The 18588-nt window shown below is 35.7% G+C and overlaps 1 protein-coding gene across 4 annotated transcripts in view; it reads right to left on the minus strand.

Moving 5' to 3' along the window:
* The window catches only part of LOC115216876 (peroxisome proliferator-activated receptor delta-like), a 131126-nt gene that overhangs the window by 47945 nt on the left and 64593 nt on the right, over positions 1 to 18588 (minus strand). The gene's annotated exons all lie outside the window — the stretch shown is intronic.

Consider the following 18588-nt stretch of genomic DNA (forward strand, 5'->3'; position numbering starts at 1 on the left):
TTCGGTAAGAAATTTTCGAACACTCATACGTCGTCTAACTTATATATATATATACATACATATATATACACACAACTACATACATATATATATATATATATATATATATTATATATATATATATATATATAATATATATATATAATATATATATATATTACATATATATATAGGCGTAGTAGTGGCTGTGTGGTAAGTAACTTGCTTACGACCGCATGGTTCCGGTTCAGTTATACTGCGGGTCACATTGGGCCGAACAAAGCCTTGTCAGTGGATTTGGTAGACGGAAACTGAAAGAAGCCCGTCGTATATATATATATATATGTGTGCATGTGTGTGTGTTTGTGTGTCTGTGTTTGTACTACCTTGACAACCAATGCTGGTGTGTTTGCGTTCCCGTAATTTAGCCGTTCAGCAAAAGAGACCGATAGACTAAGTATTAGGCTTGCAAAGAATAAGTTCTGGGGTCGATTTGCTCGCTTAAGGCCGGAGCTCCAGCATGGCCACAGTCAAATGGCTGAAACAAGTAAAAGAGTACACACAAACACAAATATATTCTGCAATATAGGTGTTCTTGCCTCCGTTTTATCACCCTCAGTAATTTAACGAAAGATGTAAAGTACATTGTGTCGCCTCCTCTTTGATTGGTATAAACCATTATACACTTATACACTCCTGAAGAAAGAAGAACAACAATATCGAACCTAGCAGGATTTGAAATCAGAACTTAAAATACCTTATCTTAACACCACAGGCTATTCGGCTTGTGGTTCTTCTGATTCTATCAGCAATTTATCTTTTAGGATTATTAATTGTAAAGATAGTGACGCCATTAATTGCTGTATTGTTTATGATTTTCAGGATTGTGATAATAATAATATCTGTGGCAGTTATTATTCTTTTCGTGTTGTTTATCTTTGTGTTGGGAAGTGTAAATATTGGTAATGGGAAGTAGATGACTCATTGAAAGGATAACAGGATGGATTAACCAAAGTACTGATATCAATGGAGAGATATGTTAGAGATAACAAAAATCCCTAAACTTTTATTGATATTACTCTTAACTGCGTAATAAAAATTTGAAGCATTAGAGAATAGATATTGAGCGAACAGTTTGATAAATCTAAACTAATATGAATTACTTGTTAGATTAGCTTCTACCACAATGATATAAATGCAGCTGTTCTTAATGATGATTAATAATCGACCTAATATCGAAATTAGTTAACAATTAGTAAACCTATCAACGCAAAGATAAATCGTAATATAATGATAAAAAACGAAAACTTCTATAGACTTTTTAATAATGTTCTAACATTCATTGTTCAGTTTGGAACAAGGACACTGATTTTCAGGCAAGAGCGGCTATACTATATATCATGTTTTGACTCCCGTTTTCTTTGTTATCTCTTTACTTCTCGCCCCTAACTTTCTGAAGAAGATCAACAAGTTTGAGATGGCACACCTCCTTCATACACTGGGCACTCAACTGTTACTTGTAGATTGCCTTCATTTTGTCATTCGTTTTTAATTTTGCGTGTGTAAGTATTTATTCACACACATACAGACGTACAAACACGTATATATACTTGTATATGGATGGGCATATATATATAAATATATATATATATTATATGTATGTATATCCATGTATATATGTTCCTATACATCATATAAAACATATGCAATATATATATATATATATATATATATATATATATATATATAGTAAATTAATAAATAAATAAAACATATGCATATATACATATATGTACGTACATACCTCTACATGTATATATACATGCATATATGGGTACAGGACACCAAAAAAAAACGTCGAACACAATGAGAAACGAAAACATAAACACAAAACCAAGGAAATTGACATTTTTTTAAACAACGAAAAAATAGAGTACAAGACATATAAAAACAAGGAAAATTCCCCTTCTTCAGTCGCCTTAGATTCATCTACTCCACGTTTCGAAGGTCAAGGCGATACATGACTTCATGAAAATTTCCTTCCCGCGAAAATCAAATTAAATAAAATTTGAGATTTTTTTGCGGAGGGGTAAAACTGGTAACAAAAACAGGACAATAACGACAGTACAACAAAATATAAATATTAAAGGACAGGACACGCAGAATAACAGTAACACAAACAAGAAGGGCTGTTAAGCCAAACGAGATAAAAAATTTTTACGAACGCTATTTTTTGAGACGGCAAGGAGCAACAGATTTACCATATATATATATTAGTATATATATATATATATATATATATATATATATATATATATGTGTGTGTGTGTGTGTGTGTGTGTGTGTGTGTATGTGCGTATATATATAAATATACATATACATAAATATATTAAATGTGTGCGTGCGTATGTGTATGCGTGTATGTATGTATTCGTGTTTGTATGTGTGTAGTATCTTTGCATGTATGTGTATGTATATCGGTTTCCATTCGTTTGACTCAACCCTAGCACATTAAATATTTCCCACTTTAACAATTCCTGGATGAAAATTCCAAACCCCAAAAAGTATATCAATAAACAGGTGCGAGCTTGGCGGTGAGATGATAAGCTTGCTTCCAACCAAATAATGGCGAGTTCAGTCCCAGTGCGTGAGACCTTCGGCAAGTGACTTCTACTATAGCCTCGGGCTAACCAAGGCCTTATCAGAGGATTTGTTAGACGGAAACTAAAAGAAGCCGTCGTATATATATATATATATATATATATATATATTATATATATATATATTATATATATATATATGCCCACGATGGTATATTCGGGAAATCTAGTCGCTACATTGTCAGATAGTTGGAAATGTCTGATCACAACAGTTCTATATTTAAAAGATGACAAATTATGTACATTATTTACATTCGACGGATATTTGTCCTCATCTTGTTTGTTGTTAACACAACGTTTCGGCTGATATACCCTCCAGCCTTCATCGGGTGTCTTGGGGAAATTTCCAGCCTTAGCTTTCATTCCTAAGATATTTTTCGATGTTATTATTATTATTATTATTATTATTATTATTATATTATTATTATTATTGTTGTTGTTGTTGTTGTCAGGGGTAGTGCTTGGAATCGAACTCGGAATCTTGGGATTAGTAGCCCGCACTTTTAACCACTACGGCATCGGGCATATGGCGTAAGGGTTAAGATCGCGGGCTACAAACCCCAAGATTCCGAGATAGATTCCAAGCACTGCCCTTAACAACAACACAACAACAACAACAACAATAATAATAATAATAATAATAATAATAATAATTTTGTCTTGGTATAAAAGATGGTTTGTCTTGGTATAAAAGATGGTTTGTCTTGGTATAAAAGATTTGTCTTGGTATAAAAGATGGTTTGTCTTGGTATAAAAGATGGTTTGTCTTGGTATAAAAGATGGTTTGTCTTGGTATAAAAGATGGTTTGTCTTGGTATAAAAGATGGGCTACAGCGAATATTCTGCTCAATACCACAGATTTGCTTGTCAGTTGTTTGGCCTTAACCAGTTGAGCATGTCCCTTAGGGGCTGACGATATGTGCATCTCTGATCACGAGCAGAAGTAGTGGGGGAGCATCATGGCCATGTGTTGAGAGGGATTCTTTGGGGTTTGAATAATTCACCTCTGGAAACATAGGTGTTTCATTCAACATCCTAAAGCAACCCTTATTCAGGGACCTTTTGAGCAGGATGGGCTACTCAACCTGAAGAAAATTCTAACTGGGCCCCACCTGCAAACATGTGCTGTTATCTTGATATGAGATCCACATGTCGCGCACATATGGTTGTGATGCATGTGCCTGGTTGTACCTTTATCAGACGGGTAGTCATGATGGGTATATTGGGCTTCGTATATTTACCCCAGTGTCACTTTGATGGCATGAACTGCTCTCTCACTCAATAATAATAATCTAATAATAATAATAATAATAATAATAATAATAAATAGATCGAAAATACCTTATTAATGAGAACCCAGGTTCGAAATTTCCCCAAACCCCTGATGAAGGCTGGAGGGTATATCAGTCAAAATGTTGTGTTGATAACAAACAAGATGAGGACAAATATCCGCCAGATGTAAATAATGTAAATAATGAACATAATTCCTCTTCTCTTAAATATAGAACTGAAATAAGTTAACCTTCGTGGAAGTTATACCCAAAATATAAATACCTCGCGTAATTTGTCCGATGCTCAAACGATGCTACTTATTCAAAGGCCCCTCAGATTGTATAAACGAAGCAGTAATATTTCATTGAATTATATGAATCAACTAATATGTATTACGATCAACGGAACAGCCTGCTCGTAAAATTAACGTGAAGGTGGCTGAGTACTCCGAAGATACATGCACCTTTAACGCCATTGTCGGAGACGTTCATCGTTATAGAGAATGAGACAAGGCTGGCCATTTGAAGTACTGGTGCAATTTAGTGTTGCTAGCTGAGTGAACTGTAGCAAGGTAAAATAAAGTGTAAAGGACACAACGTGCTGCCGGGAATCGAACACAGGACCTTACGATCGTGAACCGAATATCGTAACCACTACGCTGTGCGCCTTCTTTCTCCCCTCTCTCTCCTCTCTTTATATATATATAATATATACATACATATACATACATGTACATATGTACAAACACGTCGTTTTATTACCTTGTATTCATGTTTAAGCAAATTAACAGTATTAGTTTTTAGGTTAAAAATGATACGAATATGCTTAAGATTATGTCATTTTAAACATTAATGGATTAATTTACTTTATTTAAGAATATTCCTCCGTATAGAAGATAACCAGTTTGCTTAATGGATAAATCCTTGCAAACATCTAAGTTGAGATTTTATATCCATGATCTACGTATGCATATATATATACTATAATATATATATATATATTATATATATGTTTGTGTGTGTGTGGTGTGTGTGTGTGTGTGTGTGTGTGTGTGTGTGTGTGTGTGTGTGTGTGTATCCTATCAAATTGCATTATTGCGTTAACCGATTTGGTTTTAAGTTGGTTACACGATCTTTGTTGCAAAATCCATATGAAATAAGGTTTTGCAAAGATACTGTTGTATAGACATCCACAAATTCCAATGGAAATGATTATTCAATTGAAATGAGAACTGATATTTATTTCATTACATTTGAGGAAAGCCGTTCAGCATTCACATCAAGCATAATTAACTGAAACAACTGCGGAATAAGGCATTCGCAGACCAAGCAAATAATCTGGAATTAAAATAATTAATTGCTTTGTAAAACAGGGAAAATAATGTAGCAGTAAATATCTACTCCATGTTGAAATATATGCTGCTCTCCTGCAGCTTCGTTTCAATATGCTGTTATATTAAATATTTGTTGCTAAGTATTGAAAGGATATTAAATATATTAGCAAATAAGGCATAAAACCAAATATTATTATTCATTACATACAGATCAAAAATTAAAAATATATTTTAAAACTATGATATTGAAATATATAAAACGAAATATAAATATCTCCATCGCCACTCAGAATAAACTGCATTGTTTTGTTAACATGAAACATGCCCCTTTAAGTCAAGCTACGAATTCACAGAGATATTGTCTTAAAGAAATAGCGTTGGTTTACTTTTCTTTCGAATATAATGAAATGTGATCTGATTTAACATGCTGCACAGAAATCCTGCTCTATTAACTGTTATTTGGGAATAATTATTTGATGGCATGACTACTGTCAATTTGTTTTCATAATGTTACTACACTCTGCTTTCGCCGCACTACAAATGTTTTGCTTTGTGATTTCAGTTATACCATAGGGGAATTTAGCTTCAAATCCTGCGTAAAAAGAACGGCAAGTAACGATACAATTCGCATTATGTTACGTGACATAAGATTTCGAAATTAAATAAAGGTAATTATTGTGATTATGAGAGTAGTAGTGTGGATCGCAGTCATTCAAATACGGAGATCAAAATAATTAAGGAACCCTAAGCGATTAATTGCATAACTGTTAATATGAATGGAAGTTGGTGCGTCAAAGATCCTGGTAATTGTTTTCATAAACATTGTGTCAACAGGTCAGGATCAATAATACTTTCATTACTCTCTTTTACTCTTTTACTTGTTTCAGTCATTTGACTGCGGCCATGCTGGAGCACCGCCTTTTAGTCGAGCAAATCGACCCCCGGGACTTATTCTATCGGTCTCTTTTTTCGAAACGCTATGTTACGGGGACGTCAAGCATCGGTTGTCAAGCGATGTTGGTGGGGGGACAAACACAGACACACAAACATATACGCACATACATATATGTGTATATATATATATATATCTCTATATATAAACGGCAGTTTGTCTGTGCGTGTTTCTGTGTGTCTGTTTGCTTGTACCCTCACCCTGACCACGGCTTTCAACCGATTCTGATGAAACTTGACACACACATAGCCCAATGTCATAATTCAAAACTAACGTAGCGAAAATTTTGAAAAGTTCCCCCAGTTCTGAAAAAAATCGATAAATTCGACATGGGGTCGAGAATCAGAAACACAAACCGCAACTGTCTAGGGGACGCACTCCACCTTTTTTCACTCTCAAAAAAAATTTACCATCATTTTTTCTATTTTTTTGCTATTTTTTGGCTATAACTCTCTAAAAATGCTTTATAGTTATTTCCCTTACAACCTGAGCAACGCCGGGCGATACTGCTAGTATATATATATATATATATATATATATATATATATATATATATATTTAGACATGCATATATACGACGGGCTTCTTTCAGTTTCCGTCTACCAAATCCACTCACAATCTTTGGCCGGCCCGAGGCAATAGTAGAAGACACTTGCCCAAGATGCCACGTAGTGGGACTGAACCCAGAGCCATGTGGTTGGTAAGCAAACTACTTACCACACAGCCACTCATGCGCCTATAATGTTTATATCGTTGTGTGTTGCAATGGATACTTATATTTCGGAAATATTATCAAAATCCCTGCATATGAACTGCATGCTAGCAGAACGCCTGTGGTCAATACAACTGCCAGGCTTCCCCACCAAAGAGGACCTCAGCACCTCACCTCAAGAATATACATAGTCAACATAGCAAAGACTACATGTTTATGTGCGACGTCCTTCCTCAGATCAACAACGTACGGCATTTCATAATAAATAACAAATAACGTACGGCATACTAAGCCCGCTACCGTTAGTAAAAACAAAAGTTACATCCCAGAACAATTCTACCCACATGGAAATCCATCGGGAAAATGCATGCTTGAATCATAGAAGAAAATCATGTAGACTGTCTGAAGCCATTTGTCCACACTCATCGTGAAACTAATATCATCACAGTTGAACACAAAGTTAGGGAAAAAGGAGTTTGGTGATGTACTAAGCAACTTTTGATAAACAAAGCAGTGATGTATGAAATGCGGTGGCTGGAGTGCTTGCTTAATATGGCAGGCTGCAATAAACCACGATTCTTATACCTCTTCGTGGATGGTAGAGTACTTTTCACTTGCTAAAGGTTCAGAAATTATAATCAAGACCACTGACGAAGTGACTTCGTGATGGACTACCGCTCGGTAGCCGAATAGTGGAAGTGATTCTATAGATAGGATAAATTATCGCAGGCTTATACTCCGAAGCGACAGAGATGCTATTTATAATTCTAGTGATTACATTGCACATTTTAATGAGGAAATCTGAAAGGGATTTTAAAGAAGAAATCTAAAGGTAATGTGATTAAAGTCCGAGTTTACACGAAGTCACAGTAAATTTTATTCTAGTCTTAGTATTGAGTCCTCCTATTGGCTGATGTTCTGTTTGTGCTCCCGAAGTCACTACACATCATCATCATCATTGTTCGACCGTGGTCGAGACAATGGAATTTACCATGCTACGCCAGACTTCACGGTCCATCATGGCATTACGGAGGTCCTGTTGCTGGATGCCTGTATCCCTGGAGATTACATCAGGGTAGGAGAGTGTGCGCCCTCTGGTATTGCGGGTAGATGGCTTCCAGAGGAGAAGAGGAGAAATTAACTCTTTTTCAGCTCTACAACAATGTCCAGCAAACTGGACTCTCTTACCTTTCACAAGAGATGACACATGTGGTAGTTTCCCATATATTTGCATTTTGGTTGGATGGCGCTTCCAAGAGAGTCACTACACAACTATATACCTCACCGTCACACAAGCACATGTGCGCAAACGCACGTGTATATAAACATATTCATATATATATATATATATATATATATATATATATATATATATATATATATATAGAGAGAGAGAGAGAGAGAGAGAGAGATTTTTATATATAAAATAAATATATATATGTTATGTATGTGTGAGTCTGTATGTTTATGTCTTTATCTATATTTACATATATTTATGTATACATTCATATGTATGTATGTATGTATGTATGTATGTATGTATGTATGTATGTATGTATGTATGTATGTATGCATGCATGTATGTATGCATGTATACGATACCTAGATATCAAGATTAGTCTATACTTGCATTAGTCTATACTTGCATGTCTGCTTTTTTTTGTATGGATATCATATTTTTAAAAATTCACTTGCCAAATTTGCTGACAACAGCAACTCCTTGTGACAATCCTTTCTTTGAGAATCCACAATAAAATTAATTGAGAGAATGGCGACACATGTTCCAATTACGTCCATTTTAGAAATTGTTCTTTCTTCTAGTGCGCAACAATCTCTTCCGTCTTCGTTTTCACTGTCTTTAATTTTCACTTCCACAAAAATACGCGAACTCAAGCACACGCATGCATACTTTTAACACTGCCATACACACATGTACATGTATGTATGCATTATGAATACACACACACACTCACATATATATATATATGTATATATATATATACACATATATACATATATATATAAATTAATTTTATGTATTTGCTTATGTTTTTCACTGTTTGATTTGCCTAATAGTGGTTTTATCTCTAATTTAATATAATAATATAATATATATATATATATATATAATATATGAATATATATATACGTGCATATGCATAACATGTGTTTAAATAAATAGATATGTACATGTATATCTATCTAACTCTCTGTTTTTCTTTCTCTCTCTCTATCTCTTCCAATATATATTATATATATATATATATATATTATATATATATACATGCAGAGAAAGAGGGAGAAAACGCGTATATATATATATATTATATATGATTACAACATATCTATATGTGTGTATGCATTTTATGTTCATCTGAAGTCGCATGTTAAAGTGCATGTGTGTAGGCAAAACGTTTGCTAATATCCAAAACCCAATAGCTCTCTATACGAACGTGTTTGAATGCGTACATGTATACGTGTGATAGAGAATCCGTAATTAGTTTTCTGCACGCTTTTATACCAATGTTTTTGTGTGTGTATTTTATATGTGTGCATTTATGTACGATTTTTGTCATACATATTTGAAATTTATTCGTCTATTTTTCTAGTGTTTATAACAATAGTATATTTTCGAAAATCAGCTAATTACTTTATCTTAATTATAAATTAATTAATTAATCAAATGCTCGAAGTATGTTGTTTGTGCAGTCTAATTACGATAATTATCCAGAAACATTTACATAAAATACTATTTGGCACGCATGTGCGATATATAATGTTGCTGATGCAAAAGAAATCTTATAGACTTGCTAAAACACTTTGAAGCATTAAAGTTAGCCGTTACCTTTAAACGGTTTACGACAAGGTAAAAAGACGTTGCTCACAATATAAAATCGTCAATATTAATACGAATAAAATTAAGAAATAATAAAAGCTGTAGTTTATAGAGGTACTTTCTATACTCATTACTCTGTTTTACCCTTTTACTTGTTTCAGTCATTTGATTGTGGCCATGCTGGAGCACCGCCTTTAGTCGAGCAAATCGACCCTAGGACTTATTCTTTCTAAGCTTAGTATTTCTTATATCGGTCGCTTTTGCCGAACCGCTAAGTTACGGGGGCGTAAACACACCAGCATCGATTGTCAAGCGATGTTGGGGAGACAAACACAGACACACAAACTTATATACACACATACATACATATGTATATATATATATAATATATATATATATATATACATATATATTGATAGATAGATAGATAGATATATATATATATATAGATATTACGACGGGCTTCTTTCAGTTTCTGTCTACCAAATCCACTCACAAGGCTTTGGCCGGCCCGAGACTATAGTAGAAGACACTTGCCCAAGGTGCTACGCAGTGGGAATGAACACCGAACCATGTGGTTTGTAAGCAAGCTACTTACCACACAGCCACTCCTCCTTTTAGTTAAATGTAACATAGGTTTTTAATTAGTAATTCTTAATGTTATTCTATTACACATTTTTTTTGTTATTGAACAAAATCTACAGAAGTGGTAATGTGAAACAGTTGGTGAGACATTGAATTATTTCGTCTCTATACGGTGTGTGAGTTTATATTACACAGATTCCCTTATACGTCACTCAAACATGAATACAGGCAACCACACAGGCTTATGCATATGCACAGATGTATCTATGCATTCCAAGAGATGATTTCAACTTCATACAATATAATGTTTATGTGCTATTGTTACTCTGAAAGTGAACTCAGTAGAATGAAATACAAACGTGCTTTAAATGGAGTATCCATATAAGTTTAAAATATTTCGATCTTCTTGAAGATACTAAACTGATATCTTACGTTTTATAACGAATCAGGATAGTTGTGTCCATGGATCTTCAGTGAAATCTTTTTCGTATTGTGACATTCTCTACAGGTTTATACCTATTTCTTTACTACCCACAAGGGGCTAAACACAGAGAGGACAAACAAGGCCAAACAAACGGATTATGTCGATTACATCGACCCCAGTGCGTAACTGGTACTTATTTAATCGACTCCGAAAAGATGAAAGGCAAAGTCGACCTCGGCGGAATTTGAACCCAGAACGTAACGGCAGACCAAATACGGTTACGCATTTCGCCCGGCGTGCTAACGTTTCTGCCATCTCGCCGCCTTTCTACAGGTTTATACCACATTTTAGAAAATATAAAAAGCTGTCTTTTAAACATAGTCTTCTTATGTTAAAATGATTTAACTAATATTCTTTCATAATAATTTCACAAGACATTGCGCTGTGAATATATATGCCTGCACACGTCGCTCTTACATATGCTACTAGGATGCAGCTTCTTATGAATGACGATGCAAAACACTTGCTTAGCTAATGATTTTACCTTTATATAATTAGGTTAAGCATTTAAGTTAAATACGATTTAAATCGTCTCCTAATACATTTTTTCTAAATCTTTATTCTATATTAACCAAAATTTAGTTTTAAAAAATGCATGTCAAACATAGCAAAGAAGGTTGAATATAAGAGATGGCTTATAAATAACGAACAAAGTAAATTTAAAAAAAAAATCTCTTATTCACTGACAAAACATACTTTTATTGAGAAGAAAAAATTTAGGTAATTCATTTATAAAATAAATTTCTCAGAATGTAAATAACCATGGATTTTTATTTCTTATTATTGTGTATCAACTAATTGCGCAAATTACCCGTTACATTATTGAGAACATAATGATAAATCGTAGCTTTTATCATATATCTTATCTCCTTTTCTCTTTCCCAAAATATTTTCTTCTTTCTCTCTTCCCTTCTATAATGAAATAATGATAAAATTAACAAACCCTTAGTTATTTAGTACTAAAAAGAATCAACCGAGTCGAGATAGTAGCAATCAACGAATATTGCAAACTGTATGGTGGCAACAAGAAAGAAAATAAACTGTAATTAAATATATGCATAAAGATTATACATATTTCATTGCATTAAACACAAATTTAGTTCACTATCGAAAAAAGTCAAACATTATAGGCTTCCGACATTATTATTCTCTCCCTTGCAATAGAATGGAATAATCAATAAAAGAACTTATAATAATAGCTATTATGTGATCTGAGGTAGGTTAGGAAAACAATTATATATATCTTATTTCCTTATAATCATTATATTTAAAATGAATTAGGGTAGCGAGTTGGCAGAAACGTTAGCGCGCCGAGCGAAATGCTTAGCGGTATTTCGTCTGCGTTACGTTCTGAGTTCAAATTCCGTCGAGGTCAACTTTGCCTTTCATCCTTTTGGATCGATTAAATAAGTACCAGTTACGCACTGGGGTCGATATAATCGACTTAATCCGTTTGTTTGTACTTGTTTGTCTCCTCTATGTTTAGCCCCTTGTGGGTAGTAAATAAGTAGGTATTTCGTCTGTCGTTACATTTTGAGTTCAAATTCCGCCGAGGTCGACTTTGCCTTTTATTCTTTCGAGGTCGATAAATAAAGTGCCAGTTTCGCACTGGTGTCGATGTAATCGACTTAATCCCTTTGTCTGTCGCCTGGCTTAATACCACGATCTAGCGCTTGTAAAATCTAAGCATTCTTCCACCATTCTTCGAAGTCCGGGGAAATACCATGGAAGCAAGTTTTGATAAAGAATAACCAAAGCTGCATGATCTACGCTTTCTGAATCGAGACGTCAGACGATTTTTGACGAAAATGCGATATTTAATGGCGTCTGTTCATTTTGTTTTGCCTCATTAACTCTACTGATAAATTTATTAAGCGCACATAATCCCTCTTCGTTATCCTTTCAAAATATGAGACATTGAAAAATGTTGTGTAGTAAGAAAATTCGTTGTGGAAACCTTAATAACCATGTGATATGTGTTAAAATGTATCGCGGAATATATTCTGGGTCATATTTCACACAAAAAGGATTGTACTCGTTATTACATTCAGCATCATGAAACGCCAAGTTCGAATAACAGCAATCAAAATATAGTAAGCATGTGTGTGCATGTACGCATGTACGCGTGTACGTGCATATGTACTCTTACTCTTTACTCTTTTACTGGTTTCAGTCATTTGACTGCTGCCATGCTGGAGCACCGCTTTTAGTCGAGCAAATCGACCCCAGGACTTATTCTTTGTAAGCTTAGTACTTATTCTGTCGGTCTCTTTTGCCAAACCGCTAAGTTACGGGGACACAAACACACCAGCATCGGTTGTCAAGCGATGTTGTGGGGGACAAACACAGACACACAAACATATACACACACATACATACATGTATATATACATAGATACTTTGGGCTTCTTTCAGTTTCCGTCTACCAAATCTACTCACAAGGCTTTGGTCGGCCCGAGGCTATAATAGAAGACATTTGCCCAAAGTGCCACGCAGTGTGACTGAACCCGGAACCATGTGGTTGGTAAGCAAGTTACTTACCAGACAGCCACTCCTGTGTATGTATCTTTTATGTTTTATCCTTTACTTGTTTTCGTCATTTGACTGCGACCATGCTGGGGCACCACCTTCGAGAATTCTTAGTAGAACGAATGGACTCTTGTAGTTATTTTGTCTGTTTTTAAAACCTGGTACTTATTCTTTCTCCTTTGGCGAACCGCTAAGTTACGGTAACGTAAACACATCGACACAAACACAAACACAAAGACACGCGCACAGTGGGACTGAACCAGGAAGCATGTGGTTAGCATGCAAGCTTCTTACAACACGTTCACGCTTGCGTCACATATATGTAGAAAGAAAGATACTGTTTGGCCTATTCTTGTATTTCTGATTTGTATTTTAAGAATATATACAAGCTCACATGAACTATATATAAAATATACAAGTACACATAAACACACACACACACGCATACGCACACACACACACACACACACACACATAAACATTTGTACATAACTACATATCCTTAAATCCTTAAAAATGTTCTAGCCCGAAGGCCGCGGCTATGCTGGGGCACCACCGCTGCACCACATAGTTTATGAAGTCAAATCTTTGAGAATTTATAACTTGGGTTAAGACGCATTGTATTAGGAAATCAAGTTATAGGCCGGCGCAGCAACCGGTGACGTCATCAGTAGTCCACAATAATAATGATTATTTTTCTCTCAGTTATGTATAGGGATAAATTTCGTAAAAGTTGAACCAACTCGATCCAAACTGATGCAATTATTTTATCGATCTGAGTGGGATTTGAACTAACAAAACAATTAAAGTGAATGAGCTAAACATTGTTAGATATTTCCTTCAATACTCTGCCGTTTCTCTTAATCTACTGACCTCATAATACGCAAGGATAAAATAATTCAGTCGATTACCAAAAGCTACGTTCTTTGAATGTAGAAGAGATATGATCTATTGAATCGGCTCTAGTACTTGGTTGCTTTTTAATTTATCAACGCCTGTACAAAGGAAGTCGAAGTTATGTCGAAGAGATGTAAACTCAGAAAGCACAGGGGTACAAGTATGAAATTACATGTATCGTACTCTTTTAACAGTGCGTTGATGACTCAACACCGAAGGTCTTACAAATTGAGGCTTGAGTTCTGCCATTGAATGAAGTATTACTTTCTCATTTGTCGTACGTTTTCTTGCCAGAGATATTGGGATGGTTTACCATTGCTTCCTCCGACTGGATCACCGTTGGCCTACAAGGAACTCATCCAACATTAAACAGGTTGTACTTTTAGTGTTGCTGTGTGTCCGGGCACCCTTCTTACAAGAGTACAAGCCACTCAAGCTGGTGAGCCCGTTTAGTCACTGACTACTTCAAAGTTTTATGTTCTACCTAAGTAACCAATGTGTACTTTTAACCGTTACCGGACATTATAGTTTGACAATTATAAAAATCAAAACAATTGCAGCGTGGAAGGTGTTTATAAGCCATTTAAGAAACTCACAAAACCGTTAGATTCACTTCAACATTTAAATTTAATTTGCCAAAATATTTTCGTCGCTTTGAGACCCCGACCTGTTCACTGACAAAATTCCGTGCTTCATCCCTTGAATTTTGTCAGTGAACAGGTCGCAGTCTCAAAGCGACGAAAATATTTTGGCAAATTAAATTTAAAGTTGAATTGAATCTAACGGTTTTGTGTGTTCTTAAATGGCTCATAAACACCTTCCACGCTGCAATTGTTTTCGTTCCAGCACACGATCTCAGATCAGGTCACTTGCAATGTCAGTACATCTCCGTAATAATAACAATATATTTTTGCCAATATACAGCATTATGTGTGTGACGTAATTGACTTTGTGCTATGTATATATTCTTCTACAAGCAGTATATCTAATATATCGGCACAATGACCTCTTAATGACAAAAGGCATTTGTGATATTTTGCCCGGCGTCATAATGATTGTGCCAGCTCGCTGCTTTTTTGTGCTACTTATGTAGCACAAAAAGCAGCGAGCTGGCACAATCATTATGACGCCGGGCAAAATATCACAAATGCCTTTTGTCATTAAGAGGTCATTGTGCCGATATATTAGATATACTGCTTGTAGAAGAATATATTACATAGCACAAAGTCAATTACGTCACACACATAATGCTGTATATTGGCAAAATATATTGTTATTATTACGGAGATGTACTGACATTGCAAGTGACCTGATCTGAGATCGTGTGCTGGAACGAAAACAATTGCAGCGTGGAAGGTGTTTATGAGCCATTTAAGAAACACACAAAAACCGTTAGATTCAATTCAACATTTAAATTTAATTTGCCAAAATATTTTCGTCGCTTTGAGACTGCGACCTGTTCACTGACAAAATTCAAGGGATGAAGCACGGAATTTTGTCAGTGAACAGGTCGGGGTCTCAAAGCGACGAAAATATTTTGGCAAATTAAATTTAAATGTTGAAGTGAATCTAACGGTTTTTGTGAGTTTCTTAAATGGCTTATAAACACCTTCCACGCTGCAATTGTTTTGATTTTTATAATTGTCAAACTATAATGTCCGGTAACGGTTAAAAGTACACATTTGGTTACTTAGGTAGAACATAAAACTTTGAAGTAGTCAGTGACTAAACGGGCTCACCAGCTTGAGTGGCTTGTTACTCTTGTAAGAAGGGTGCCTGGACACACAGCAACACTAAAAGTACAACCTGTTTAATGTTGGATGAGTTCCTTGTAGGCCAACGGTGATCCAGTCGGAGGAAGCAATGGTAAACCATCCCAATATCTCTGGCAAGAAAACGTACGACAAATGAGAAAGTAATACTTCATTCAATGGCAGAACTCAAGCCTCAATTTGTAAGACCTTCGGTGTTGAGTCATCAACGCACTGTTAAAAGAGTACGATACATGACGGCGATAGTTAATTTGAGACCATTTCTTAACATCTATCCATTTTTTGATGCGTGAAGTATGGAAGTCTAGTCAACCACGACTGAATTTGGATGTCGTGGGATATAAAGATGAGAAGGATAATTATGATACCAGTCTTCCTGCCAGACACTATCAAAAGAACAAAAACTACAGGCGAAGGAGTGACTGTGTGGTAAGTAGCTTGCTTACGAACCACATGGTTCCGGGTTCAGTCCCACTGCGTGGCACCTTGGGTAAGTGTCTTCTCCTATAGCCTCGGGTCAACCAAAGCCTTGTGAGTGGATTTGGTAGACGGAAACTGAAAGAAGCCCGTGGTATATATGTATATATATGTATGTGTGTGTATATGTTTGTGAGTTTGTGTGCCTGTGCTTGTCCCCCCCCCCAACATCGCTTGACAACCCATACTGGTGCGTTTACGTCACCGTAACTTAGCGGTTTGGCAAAAGCGTCTGATAAAATAAGTACTAGGCTTACAAAGAATAAGTCCTGGGGTCGATTTGCTCGACTAAAAGGCGGTGCTCCAGCATGGACACAGTCAAATAACTGAAATAAGTAAAAGAGTATAAGAGTAAAAGAGATACATCGAAGTCAAATACACACCAGCAAGAGAGGGCTATATAGAAGTTACTTAGGAACAATTTAGCACGTTGTTACACAGTTTATACATGTGTGTGTGTGTGTGTGTGTGTGTGTGTGTGTGTGTGTGTGTGTGTGTGTGTGTGTGTGTGTGTGTGTGTGTGTTTGTGTGTGTGTGTGTTTGTGTGTGTGTGTGTGTGTGTAGGTCAGTGTGCAGCAGAGAGATGCATGTTAGAATTCAAGTTACCGCTAATAAAAATCATGCAAAAGTGAAATATCGATGGAATGCATAATAAATATTGCAAAATATCACAAACAATGGCAAAGCAGCTGGGCAATAGGAAAAACAATTCACACTGACAGTAATATTCAAGAAAAATCAATTCCAGAATTCCAGAAGACAGCGAAAAATAATCAAAAATACTTTTGCAAATATGAAAACCTAGAAATCGAGAGAACGACAAAGCGAGGAAAGAAAATAGAAAAGATTGTCTTAATAATAGCCTCTTTGAAAATATTATATTAAAATTAACCGACAAATGCGTATATGAAGCCTCTGTCCTTCCATTTGTACGAGACCCACACTGCACACATATAACGCGGCTTAATTCCAGTAAGATATAACGAAGAAATTTCATTAAGACAGCATCAGACATCTCATGTTCTCAAAAACTACAAAATTGCGCTTGTTCAGTAAGAGAAATAAAAAAATGTAAGACAGCTCAACTAATAGAAATTATATTTTTGTTATGACAAGAACGAAAGTGAAAGTTAATAACGACAATAACATCCACAGTAATGATATTAATGATGGTTTCAAATTTGAGCACAAGGCCAGCAATTTTTATGGTTAAGTCAATAAATCGGCCCAGTGCTCAACTGGTACTTATTTTATAGAAACGGAGAGGTTGAAAGGCAAAGTCAACCCCAACGGAGTTTGAACCTAGAACGTAAAACAGACAAAATTCCGCTAAGCATTTTCCCGTCATGCTAATGAGTCTGCCAGATCGTCGCCTTAGTAATGATATTAATAATCCTTTCTACATTAGGCACAAGGCCTGAAATTTGTAGTTGGGGGTAATTCTATCACATTGATCTCAGTACTTGACTGGTACTTAATTTATCGACCTCGAAAGCGTGAAAGACAAAGTCGACCTCCGTGGAATTTGAGCTCAGAACGTAAGGACGGGCGAAATACCGCTACGCATCTTTCCGGTGTGTTAACGATTCTGCCAGCTCACCGCCTTAGTAATGATAATAATAATAATCCTTTCTATTATAGGTACAAGGCCTGAAATTTTGGGGGAGGGGACTAGTCGATTCCATCAACCCCAGTGTTTCGCTGCTTAATTTATCGATACCGATAAGTGCTGCTTAATTTATCGATACCGAAAGGATGAAAGGCATGCTAATGATTTTATTTCTTTATTGCCTATAAGGGGCTAAACACAGAGAAGACAAACAAGGACAGAAAGCAGAATTAAATCGATTATATCGACCGCGGTGCGTAACTGGTACTTAATTTATCGACCCCGAAAGGATGAAAAGCGAAGTCGACCTCGGCGGAATTTGAACTCAGAACGTAACGGCAGACGAAATACGGCTAAACATTTCGCCCAGCGCGCTAACGATTCTGCCAGCTCGCCGCCTTAGTAATAATAATAATAATCCTTCCAGGCACAAGGCCTGGATTTTGTGTGGAGGGGTACAGTCTATCACATCAACCTCAGTACTCAACTGG

The sequence above is a fragment of the Octopus sinensis genome, linkage group LG1, assembly GCF_006345805.1.
Source record: "Octopus sinensis linkage group LG1, ASM634580v1, whole genome shotgun sequence".
Taxonomy (NCBI): Eukaryota; Metazoa; Mollusca; class Cephalopoda; order Octopoda; family Octopodidae; genus Octopus; species Octopus sinensis.